Source organism: Onychostruthus taczanowskii, unplaced genomic scaffold (genome assembly GCF_017590055.1).
Source record: "Onychostruthus taczanowskii isolate IOZ18803 unplaced genomic scaffold, ASM1759005v1 scaffold64, whole genome shotgun sequence".
Classification (NCBI taxonomy): domain Eukaryota; kingdom Metazoa; phylum Chordata; class Aves; order Passeriformes; family Passeridae; genus Onychostruthus; species Onychostruthus taczanowskii.
Genome location: NW_024504122.1, coordinates 3667044 through 3677624, shown reverse-complemented (window position 1 = coordinate 3677624; position 10581 = coordinate 3667044). Strand labels below are relative to the sequence as shown.

General features: G+C 51.3%; 1 protein-coding gene across 4 annotated transcripts in view; it reads left to right on the top strand.

Annotated features, from left to right (window-relative positions):
• Window positions 1-188: 188 nt before the first annotated feature.
• ASCC2 (activating signal cointegrator 1 complex subunit 2) overlaps window positions 189-10581 on the top strand; it is a 34392-nt gene continuing 23999 nt past the window's right edge. Inside the window, exon 1 of one of the 4 annotated variants that reach the window (XM_041420463.1) lies at window positions 189-883. The gene's annotated coding sequence lies outside the window, so the exon portion shown is untranslated. Of the gene's footprint in view, window positions 884-9513; window positions 9721-9985; window positions 10167-10581 lie in introns of those variants that run through there. The other 3 variants (XM_041420461.1, XM_041420460.1, XM_041420462.1) reach the window with 3 other exon arrangements.

The window sequence follows — 10581 nt, the reverse complement described above, 5'->3', positions numbered from 1 at the left end:
GAACGCGCGCCGCCGAGGGCCGAGAGAGAGGGGGCCGAGAAGGGGGCCGAGGCGCGGGCCTCGCCCGCCGCGCGGCCTCCCCCCCCCCCCCCCCGGGGGGCGGGGCGGGGCGCGAGCCGCTCCCGCCCTCCGCCCTGAGGGGAGGGGAAGGGAGGGGAGGGGAGGAAGGGGGGAGGGGGCGGCCCCCGGCCCGCGCTGAGGGACCGTGGGGTCACGGAATCAGGGAATCACGGAATCGCGGCGCCTGCAAGGTTGGAAGATCATCTGCTGGTTTGAGATCATCTACTGGTTTAAGATCGTCTCTTCCAACCGTCAGCCCAGCACCGTCACCGTAACCCCTAAACCACCCCACATCACCCGGCGGCAGATGCAGACGCCTCTTGAAGGCCCCAGAGGGGACTCCGCCACCTCCCTGGGCAGCCCCTTCCGAGGTCTGACCGCCTGGACGGTGAAAAGTTTTTTCTAATCTGTAGCGTCGCGGCCCCGCTCGCTCCCGCGCTCGCCGTGCCCTCAGGAGCGGCTGCCATCCCTCGGCCCCGCAGAGGGTGGAAGGCAGGGCCGACAGGGATGAGTAAGGGACTGAGCATCTCCCTGAGGAGGAGGCACTGCAGGAGCCGGGCCTGGCTAGTCTGGAGAAGAGAAAACTGAGAGGGGATCTCATCAATCCGTGCAAATATCTCCAGGGGGTGTCAGAGGATAGTACCAGATTGTTTTCAGTGGTGCCTAGAGACAAAACAAGGAGCAATGGCCATAAACTAAAACAAAAGAAATTCTACCTCAGCATGAGGTAGAATCCATTGAGCAGAGCATTGGACCATCTGCCCAGGGAGGGCATGGAGACTCCCTCTCTGGAATAATCCAAACCCTGTGTCATCTGCTCAAGGTAACCATCTCCAGGGGGCTGGACTGGGTGATCTCCAGAGGTGCCTCCCAGTCCCAGCTATTCAGTGGTTCTGGAATTCTGTGAAGCCACCTTGCCTATTATCCCCCTGTGAGGTTCATGATCCTGGCACTGGCTGAGCAAGGCTGTGGAACAAGCAGGGTCTCAGCAGAGGTTTGGCAGCCATCTCGGCCAATCTGTGAGTCAGGTAACAGTGGAAGTGTGTGCTGAGGGGAGCTGGGTGTGTGTTCCCCTACCTCACTGCCATCCATCCATCTCAGGATCCTCAAAAATCCCTGGAGAAACATCCTGTTCCACTATAACCTGAGATTAGTTCAGTTGGTCAGGGCGCCACTAACACAAAGGCTGTGGGTTCCATCCCCGTAAGGGCCATTCATTTAAGGTTTGGACTTGATGATCCTCATGGGTCCCTTTGGACTCAGAATATTCTGTGATCTACAGAAGCTGTTCTGGTGTGCAAGGTCTTCTGGCCGCGCTTTCCTGCGTTGCTTTGGTGACATTCAGCTCAGCTGCAGGAACATGTGTGGCCCCACGCCACCAGGCCACGCGCTGTCCAAGCCACCCTGCGCAGCCCGCGGCTCCTAAGGCATGAGGTAATGGGCAGCTGGGAGCCAGCACGAGGCAGGACTGCCAAAAACCACATGGAAACTGAGAGACAAGTGATAAAGCAAAAGGCCTGTGAGCGTTAAGCTACAGAAAACACAGGAAAGCTGGAGAGTGGCAGCAGTGTTGGAGGTGGCAGAAACATTGCTGGTTCCAAAATGAAGCTCTAGCTGAGCCTTGTGCTATGGAGCTCCTTTCCAGAAGCAAGATTTATATCTGGGTTTTGTTGCAACTGTGATGGATTGTTAATGTTTTATTTTTATACATAGCTTTAATTTACAATACCATATGTAGGTCAGGTTGTACTTTTGCAGGAGATTTCCACCTGCTCCTCATGTTTGCCTTGATCTGAAATGAAATGCTTGCAAGTAGCTATAAAATGCACTCCTAAATTATCCCCAGGACTCTCCCTCTGAGTCCAAGGCTAGTCATTGTAACAGATGGACTTCAGTCTGTCATTAGGTCGTGTCTATGCTGGAAGGAGCATAAGTGTTCAGAGGGAGCAATGCAAAATACAGAAGCCTGTGTCTTCTCACTCAGATATGAGCCACGCAGTGAGCTGTGTTCTGGTTTGGCTCCCTTGGTCAGGGACAGCAAACATTTGAAAGGGAGTTAATCAGCCCCTCTGAAAGGATTTTTTCCAACAACAAGCCATCATCTGAATGCAAATGTGATCTGAATGTCAATATGTACTTTCAGAGGAACTTTGGAAGAAATACAGGTAACTGAAGGGAAAAACAGGATTCCTGGCCTGTTTACACCCAAAAGAAATGAAAATATGTAGAGCCAGTAGAGCTGTAGCTGAAAAGGATGTGTGTTGACAGCATCAGCAAGCAAAATATGAATTTTGAGAAGTCCCTGTTAAATGTTGCCTTTTGCAGTGTGCCTGGAGGGAGATCAAATGTGACCTACTTTGGGAAGCTGGATCCTGGAGACCTGGGGCTCCTGTACAGCAGAACCTGCTGGGTGCTCCTTCTGGTCCTTAAAGAGGGGGAATCCTGCAGTGCCATCCCTGTGACAGGAAATGCTGGCACTTCCAGCTGCTTGTTATATTTGTACATTTTATCTTTACCAATGTAGTCACACACAGTGCATGGAGACATTCCATATCTTGTGTCCCAAACCTCTCTGTATCTTGTGTTCCAGTCTATTTTTTAATTCATGGCCCAGTGTTAAATGACTTTTGCTTCTATTTTCCATGATGATCAGGGCAAAGGATAAGAATTATTTTATGGAAATGGAAATTACTGGACCCAAAGGGAGAGCAAGGCCTCTGAGAACCTGACATACAGCTCAGGGAATGAGGTGTTCCCAAACCCAGAGTCCTGAAGGACCTGGAGTCTATCCTCACTCATCCAGTAGAGGGGTTTTAATTTGGGAGGTGGAGGGTGGTAATGAATTATGGAGGACCTCCTGAAGCACTGGCTGGTTTTAAGCAGGAGGAAGTAAAGCAATCCAACCATTTAGACACCTGTTAGTGTGACCTTAAGAGCACTCAAAGCTTAAAATATAAAATAAAAAGGAAAAAGTTGGGGACAGGCAAGTAAGTTTAAAACTGTAAAATAAGAATGTGATGTGACTTTACACATATACATGCATAAAGATTGATTGCTTTAAACTAAGATTAACTAAGATTATACCCTTGATTGTTGTTTCCTAGACATGGATATATCATAGATACATTAACTTATTCAGTAAATTAGTGGAAAGCAGGTCCATAAAAAAGATAGCTAGGTGGAAAAGGTAGGGAAGTCACCTCAAACATGCACCAGCTGTGGATGCAGCAAGGGAATTTGTGGGATTACAAAGGGAAGAGTGGGCAGAAAGTGCCTGGATTGCCATGTTCCCCCCAGGTAGCCTCACCTCCCTGGATCCCAAGACCACAGCCTGGCCCGTGTGTGCTTTTGCTCTTGCACAATGTTTTTCAGACAGGCCTTGGAACAAAAGGTAGGAGGGAGCTGATGGCATTTGCTGATGGCACAAAGCTGGGAGGCACTGGCTGTGCAGCAGGAATAGCTGTATTGCTGGAAGAGCTGGATAACATGGAGTGCTGGCACACTGGAAATGGGATGAAATTTAATAGTGGAAAGTACAAGGTCATGCCCTTGGGAATTGCTAACAAGAATCTCTGCCGCAAGCTGGGAGCTCATCAGTTGGAAATGACAGAAGAAGGGAAAAATCTGGGTGTATTTGTTGATCTGGAGATGACGACAAACTCCCAATCTGAAGCAGATCTGACAGAAAGCACACACACACGGAGGTATTTCCAGGAGAAGGGGAATGTTAATGCCATTATAGAAGCCTCTGCTGCAACCTTCTCTGGAATTATGCATGCAGCTCTGGTCACTTTTAATCAGGGGACACAAACTTGAAATGTGACTGGAAATTAATTATAGGCTAATCCTGATTTTTTTTCTTATACAAGGATCTTGAGATAATTTGTTTAGCCAGAAAACCTGAGTGCTGAGAAAAGATACAGTTCTTTGTGAAACTTAGGGAGTAAACACAGCAGTAAACACATCTCCCTTAAGAGCAAGGGTGATGTTCCTGTGCGAGAAAACAAGTATCCGATGGCCATGAGAAGTCTGGGCTGAAACATGAGAACACACCAGAGCTTCCAGCAGCTCAAGTCCCGAGGCTCTGGGTCATCCTTCCCAGAGCTGCTGTCCCCTGATGCCATTGCCATCAGCAGCTGACCCTAAAAGCCCAGTGAGTCCCTTCCAAACTGTTCTTACCATTTGAGGCACAGCCACGGAGTTACCAACTGGCTTCTTATGGAAAGAAAAGAGGTGCCTGGTGTGAGAAGGTATTCCTTGGGCTGCAGTTGCAGGCCAAATGTCACTTGAGTGATTGGCTGTGTTAAAATCTGCACATGGTGGTGGTGAGGTGAGAGCAACCTGTCCTGGGTCACCCCACCCTGGTCCCTCAGATCACCTTTCCAGGGGCTGCTCCCGTGCCCATGGTGTACAGGAGCTGCAGTCCTGGAGCCATCCCCACCTGGAACAGGGAGACACAGCAAAACCAAAGGTGTGCCAGGTCCTTTGCTGCCCCTGGTACCACCCAGGGCCCTTTAATACACTTCCCTCCTGTGGCCCCAACAGCCACCTCGGCATTTACAGGCTGTTTCTGTTATGATGAAAAACTGATGGCAGGGTTAGATATGTCTTAAAAAAACAGCACACCAAGTCCTGCTTCAGTAAGAACAGTCAGACCATGGAACACGGGGCACTTTGCTTTCTCAGGGCTCCAAACTGGCTCCCTTGGTCAGTTTTTTTACCCAAAACCAGCTCTCCTCATCCCATCTCTCCTATTTTGTTTTTACCCTATTTAAATGTTTCACTCATTTTACTTTCCTGGGTTTTTGATGAATGCCTGAAAAGAATGCTGACCCTGACCACAGTATTTACACTGTGTTCCTCCATGTGTAGGTGTTTCCATTCTTTCTGCTCCCACCCAACAAGTGCTATTTCATTGTTCATTCAATCCAAGTGGCAGCAGGTGACATTGGGGTCAGCACAGCGTGAGGGCCACCCCTGATTCAAATGTGCCAGGACAGAGGCACTGCCAGTCATCCTGATGGAACCCAAAACAGATGCTCTGACTCATTCCCTTGCAAAGTAGATGAATAATTTGAAAATAATGAGATTTTTATTACATACATATCATTTTGGTCAGAACAATTTGCAAGAGCCTCATTTTAGGACTTTTTTGTCTTGTAATAACCCCATTTTACAACAAGATGTGCCATTAGCGACGCTTCGCTGCAGGGAAGCAGCACGCCTTGGCTGCCCATCAAGATGATTATCACAGGACTTCTCAAATAGGAACACTTGGGGGACTCAGAACTTCAAATTCATGGAACAGAGACAACGTTTTTGAGCAGACACTGGCAGTGGCTTTGGGGACCATGTTTCCAGGTAGGAGCACAGCTGTCTGAGCCTGGCTCTGCAAGGATGCCACCTGGAAGTCAAAGCTGAAGCCATTGGTATTGAGGATGTGCCAGAAGCTCAGTGTGGGCAGAATGTCCAGAAATCTTGGTTTATGGATGCTTATATTATTTTATTTCATAATAAAATAATAATTCATATGAGATTATTATTAGATTAATACAGCTTCATGACAGACAAATAATTCATATGAGATTATTATTAGATTAATACAGCTTCATGTTAGACTCATCATTTTCTCCTATGGATCCATGCTGGGAGAGCTGGGTCTGTTCAGCTGGGGGAGGAGAAGGCTCCAGGGAGAGCTCAGAGCCCCTTGCAGGGCCTGAAGGGGCTCCAGAAGAGCTGGAGAGGGACTGGGGACAAGGGATGGAGGGACAGGACACATGGAATGGCTTCCCACTGCCAGAGGGCACAGTTAGATGGGATATTGGGAATTAGGAATTGTTCCCGGGGAGGGTGGGCAGGCCCTGGCACAGGGTGCCCAGAGCAGCTGTGGCTGCCCCTGGATCCCTGGCAGTGCCCAAGGCCAGGCTGGACAGGGCTTGGAGCAGCCTGGGACAGTGGGAAGTGTCTCTGCCCATGGCAGGGGTGGGAATGGGGTGAACTTTAAGATCCCTTCCCACTCAAACCATCCCATGACATTGTTTGCTTCATGAGCTAAAAAGTAAAAGTTTGAAAGCATTTTCTGCTGAACCTGTCTTTTCTCTGGAAAAGCAAACTGGCACAAGTCTAACCTGTGTCATGTGCTGTGTTGCTACAACAAAGCTGCCTGAAAAAAAATGCTTTTCATAATAAACCATATCTATTTTCCTTAATAAGCACTTAATCACCTTCCTCCTGAGGTTGGATAATTAGAGAAACAGCAGGCAAAGAGAGGGCAAGAAGCTGTTGGATCGGAGGAGCTGTTTGAAGTATCATTAGAAAATTATATTTTAGCTGAATATCTTCAGTGATAATTCCTTCCTGTAGACACAGCCGGGTAACCTGCTCAGGGCTGTGCCTGCTGGGTATTCCCACCCACAGGAACTTGCACCATTGCACCTCCAAAGCTGAGCAGTTCTTGGTTCCTCTGGCCAGGTGGACGCTGTAGCTGCAGCCTCCTGGAGCAATGGGAACTGGCGTTCCTGCCCCTGCACCGCTGCAGTGCCACCAGAGGGTCAGTTGAGAAGCATCTTGGGTCACCTCTGATGACTTTCATTAGTGACCAAAATAAAAATTATCCTACAATAAGACTTTAGGCTAACAATAAACTTAGAGGAGGTTAATTGGAGCCTGATGGAAAATTGAAGACATAAATAATAAATTACTGTGGGATCTATCAGGTCAACAGTTTAACACCAACACCTTTGGCTCTGGCTTTCAAGAACATGCTGTGGAAGGTGTCATTGTCATTGAGGGGGGCTGGAGCCCCAGGAGAGGCTGAGGCAGCTGGAAAGGGGCTCAGCCTGGAGAAAAGGAGGCTCAGGGGGGACCTTGTGGCTCTGCACAGCTCCTGACAGGAGGGGACAGCCGGGGGGGTTGGGCTGTGCTCCAGGGAACAGGGACAGGAGGAGAGGGAATGGCCTCAGGCTGGGCCAGGGCAGGCTCAGGTTGGATATTGAGAAAATTTCTTCATTAAAGGGTTGTAAAGCCCTGGACCAGGCTGCCCAGGGCAGTGGTTGGGTTTCCACCTCTGGAAGTGTTCAGAAAATGCATGGGTGTGCACTTAGTGGCTGGTCTAGTTGCCAAGGTGGTAACTAGTCAGACTTGGAGGGCTTTTCCAATCTACATGATTCTGTGATTCTGTGATTCCAAGGTTTGTAGCTTCCATTAGTCCTTGATAATGGAATATATCGTTATGTATATATCATTCAGATAATGTATATATCATTAAGATAAAACTTAAAAAAAAAAAAAGGGAAAAGTAGAGCTGGATTGAAATATTGCAAAGCCCAGGGTTATCCTGATTCATGCCTATTACTGTAATTGCATTTCAGCTGCTTTGAACATTTAATGGCCAGTTTCTACAACTTTGCAATTTAGTACTGCAGCTCTCCTTTTTTTTTGATTACGCTGACATTTTCCTCAGCCATTTTATTACTCTTTCATTTTATTCTATTTTTAAAGTATGTTTAAGAGTGCTGGTCCTTCAGGTTTCCCTGGCCCCTCTGACCTGTGTGTGAGTGGCATTAAACCCTCTTTGATGTCCCTTGGAGAAGCAGGGGGGGCAACAGGGGCCTCACCTGGTTTGGGTGTGGGCTGAGACTCCTGCGTGAGTAGGAGAACAGCTCCCTTTGGGGCTGCACAACAGCAAAGCACATCCTCTCCCCAGCCCCAGGCTGTCATTTGGGACTTTGAGGTGGGATTTGAGCAAAGCCAGAAGCTGTGGAAGCCTTAGTGCTGTTCGGGAAGCTCGACTGCAGCATCCATGACAGTCTGGCAAGGAAAACACACTGACCTCCAGCAGCACATCCCTGGGGTTGCTCCAGCCTTCCTGTTCTTCTCCTGGTGCTTTTTGTGTGGCTCAACATGAAAAAGCTGCTTTTGTGTCTTGTCTTCTTCCGAGCAGGGAGCGGCCTCCCCACACAGCCAGAGTCAGGAGGTGATCCCTGCGGAGCTGTCACGGCACCGGGACAGCGCTGCCGGAACAGGGCACTCGTCCCAGGCCTTGCCTTGTGACATCTGATCATCCTCACCCTTGCATTCAGTACTGAGCAACTTCCTCCCGGCCATGGATCACACCAGGGAAAGAGCCTTTCAATAAAAGCTCATTTTCCAAAGCTTTTTTTTGTGGAGAAATTCTCCTCTTCCACACCTGATCTGAAGCCTGCTTGCCCTGTACCTTCAGATGGCTCTGGACTGAACCTTGAAAAATGGATTTTCAGCAGAACCAGCAGCCAGCTGACTTTAATGCTTTGCCTTATCTGTGCAAGAGAGGTCGGCAGTTTCCCTACACTCTGTGATCAGAAAGCTGTGATTTCCATTAAGATTTCAGATTTAACTTTTACCGTTGTGAAGTCTTGAAGGTCTCTGGCACATTGTCACAGGTGATGCAGGTTTTTTTTTGCCAGATAAATCTATACAAATAGTGTGTCTGCATATAATTATTTAACTGGGTTATACATGTGGAGTTAATGTCCCCAATTTTGGGCAGAGGCTCCAACAGCTCATGGTGCTTTAGGAAATCAAATAGGGTATAGACAGTTGGTTAGGTTACAAAAAACACCCCAAAAAGAGGAATAGTGACTCGAAAGAGCTCGATGACACATTCAAAGCCCACTGAGTCACCTGGCATCTCACCAGCACTGCTCTGAGGAGGGTTGGCACAGGAGGGGACATAAACAGATGCCTTTGCGAGGGAATCATATTTCAGTTGCCAAGTGTTCTCCTCCAGGAAAAAGAATTGGAGCAAACCTTGGACCAACATCATCACTGGGGTTTGGTTCTGGTAGGTTGTTCTGCAGAGCGTGTTGGTGCTGGGGCTCCAGTGCCAAGCTCTGACAGGTGCAGTGATGTTTGAGAAATAGAAACAATGAATATTTCATTTAAAAATTACTAATTCAACAGAATGGGGGAGATGGCAGGTTCCAGACAGCCCGTCGTGACATTTGCGGTGTGAATCCCTAGCACCCAGCTCTGTGTGACGGGAACGGAGCCCGGCTGTGCTGCTGGCCCGGGGGTGTGCGGCCCTCTGCTCACTCCCCCCGCGGGGTCACGGGCACCCCGGTGCCAGCACCCCCGGACAGACGGCAGCGAGAACCCCGGCTGTCGGGGGGCGCGGGCATGGAGGGCACCGCGGGCGGGACTCGGTCCAGCCCGTCCCTAAGGAGCCGCACGACACAGCGCATGGCGTGCTTTCTATTTTAGGCCACTTTGCCATCTAAAGCCGGGCTCTGCGCTAAGCTTAGGAGGAGTTCCCTGTGGTCAAGGAGGAGAACCGAGACCCTTCGGAGCAGAGATTGGTGACGGCTGGATGTGCCCGTGTCACCCTGCAGGCTGGGAAGCGCCCGGTTCCCGGAGCAAAGGGCTTTCGGTGCGGTGTAAATGTGACTGATGTAATCTGTTCTCACTATCGGTGCTCGTACGAATTGACAGGAATTGCCCTTTTCGTGCGCTGTCCGACTGCAATGCACACACACGTCCCCGGGGAGCAAGGAGAAGCCCCAGCCAAGGGAAGCAGTGTGGGGGCTGTGAGCGTCGCCGGCTGTGACAGGTCCCTGTCCCCGCAGAACCCCTTCCCTGCCCGGCCTGTAACACTGGATGGGGCAGCGCAGTTAAGTTAAAAAGGTCTCCTTCAAAAAGGTGATTTATTGAACCAGCTGGTTTTCCTTCAAAGGAAAAACAGCTGCAGGCTCCTTCCTCTCCCAAGACAACGCACGGACTGTAACTGCCCCGGCCCCGCGGCTGCGGCCGGTCCGGAGGGCGGGCGGCGCTTTGGGGCTACACCCGCCCGTTTGGTCCCTGCAGCACGGCCCGAGCACAGCGCCCGCCCCCCAACCCACACCCGGACCGGACCGGAGCCGACCCCGGTGCCGCCCCTCCGACCCACAGCCAGACCGGGAGCCGGGCCGGTCCCGCCGCCGGGGCGGAGCCGGCCCGGGCCCCGCCCAGCCCGGTAGTTCCGCTCGGGGCCGGAAGCAGCGCCTGGCCACGGAAGCGTCGCGGGGCTGGTGGGACGCGAGTGCCGGTACCGGGCTCGGGGGCGCTGAGCGGCAGCGGCTGGGCAGGGCCCGGTGCGACCGGGACCGGGCAGGGGACGTGGCCGAGGGGGCGGCGGGAGCGGCGGGGCCCGGGTTAACCGGCGGTGTTGGGTTAACTGGGGGTGTCTGGCCATGGGGTAGGGCTGAGGTGACAGAGCTGGGCATGTTCACCTGGAGAGGAGAAGGCTCCAGGGAGAGCTCAGAGCCCCTTGCAGGGCCTGAAGGGGCTCCAGGGGAGCTGGGGAGGCACTTGGGACGAGGCACAGGGAATGGCTTCCCACTGCCAGAGGGCAGGGATGGATGGGATATTGGGAATTAGGAATTGTTCCGTGGCAGGGTGGGCAGGCCCTGGCACAGGGTGCCCAGAGCAGCTGTGGCTGCCCCTGGATCCCTGGCAGTGCCCAAGGCCAGGCTGGACACTGGGGCTGGGAGCAGCCTGGGGTAGTCT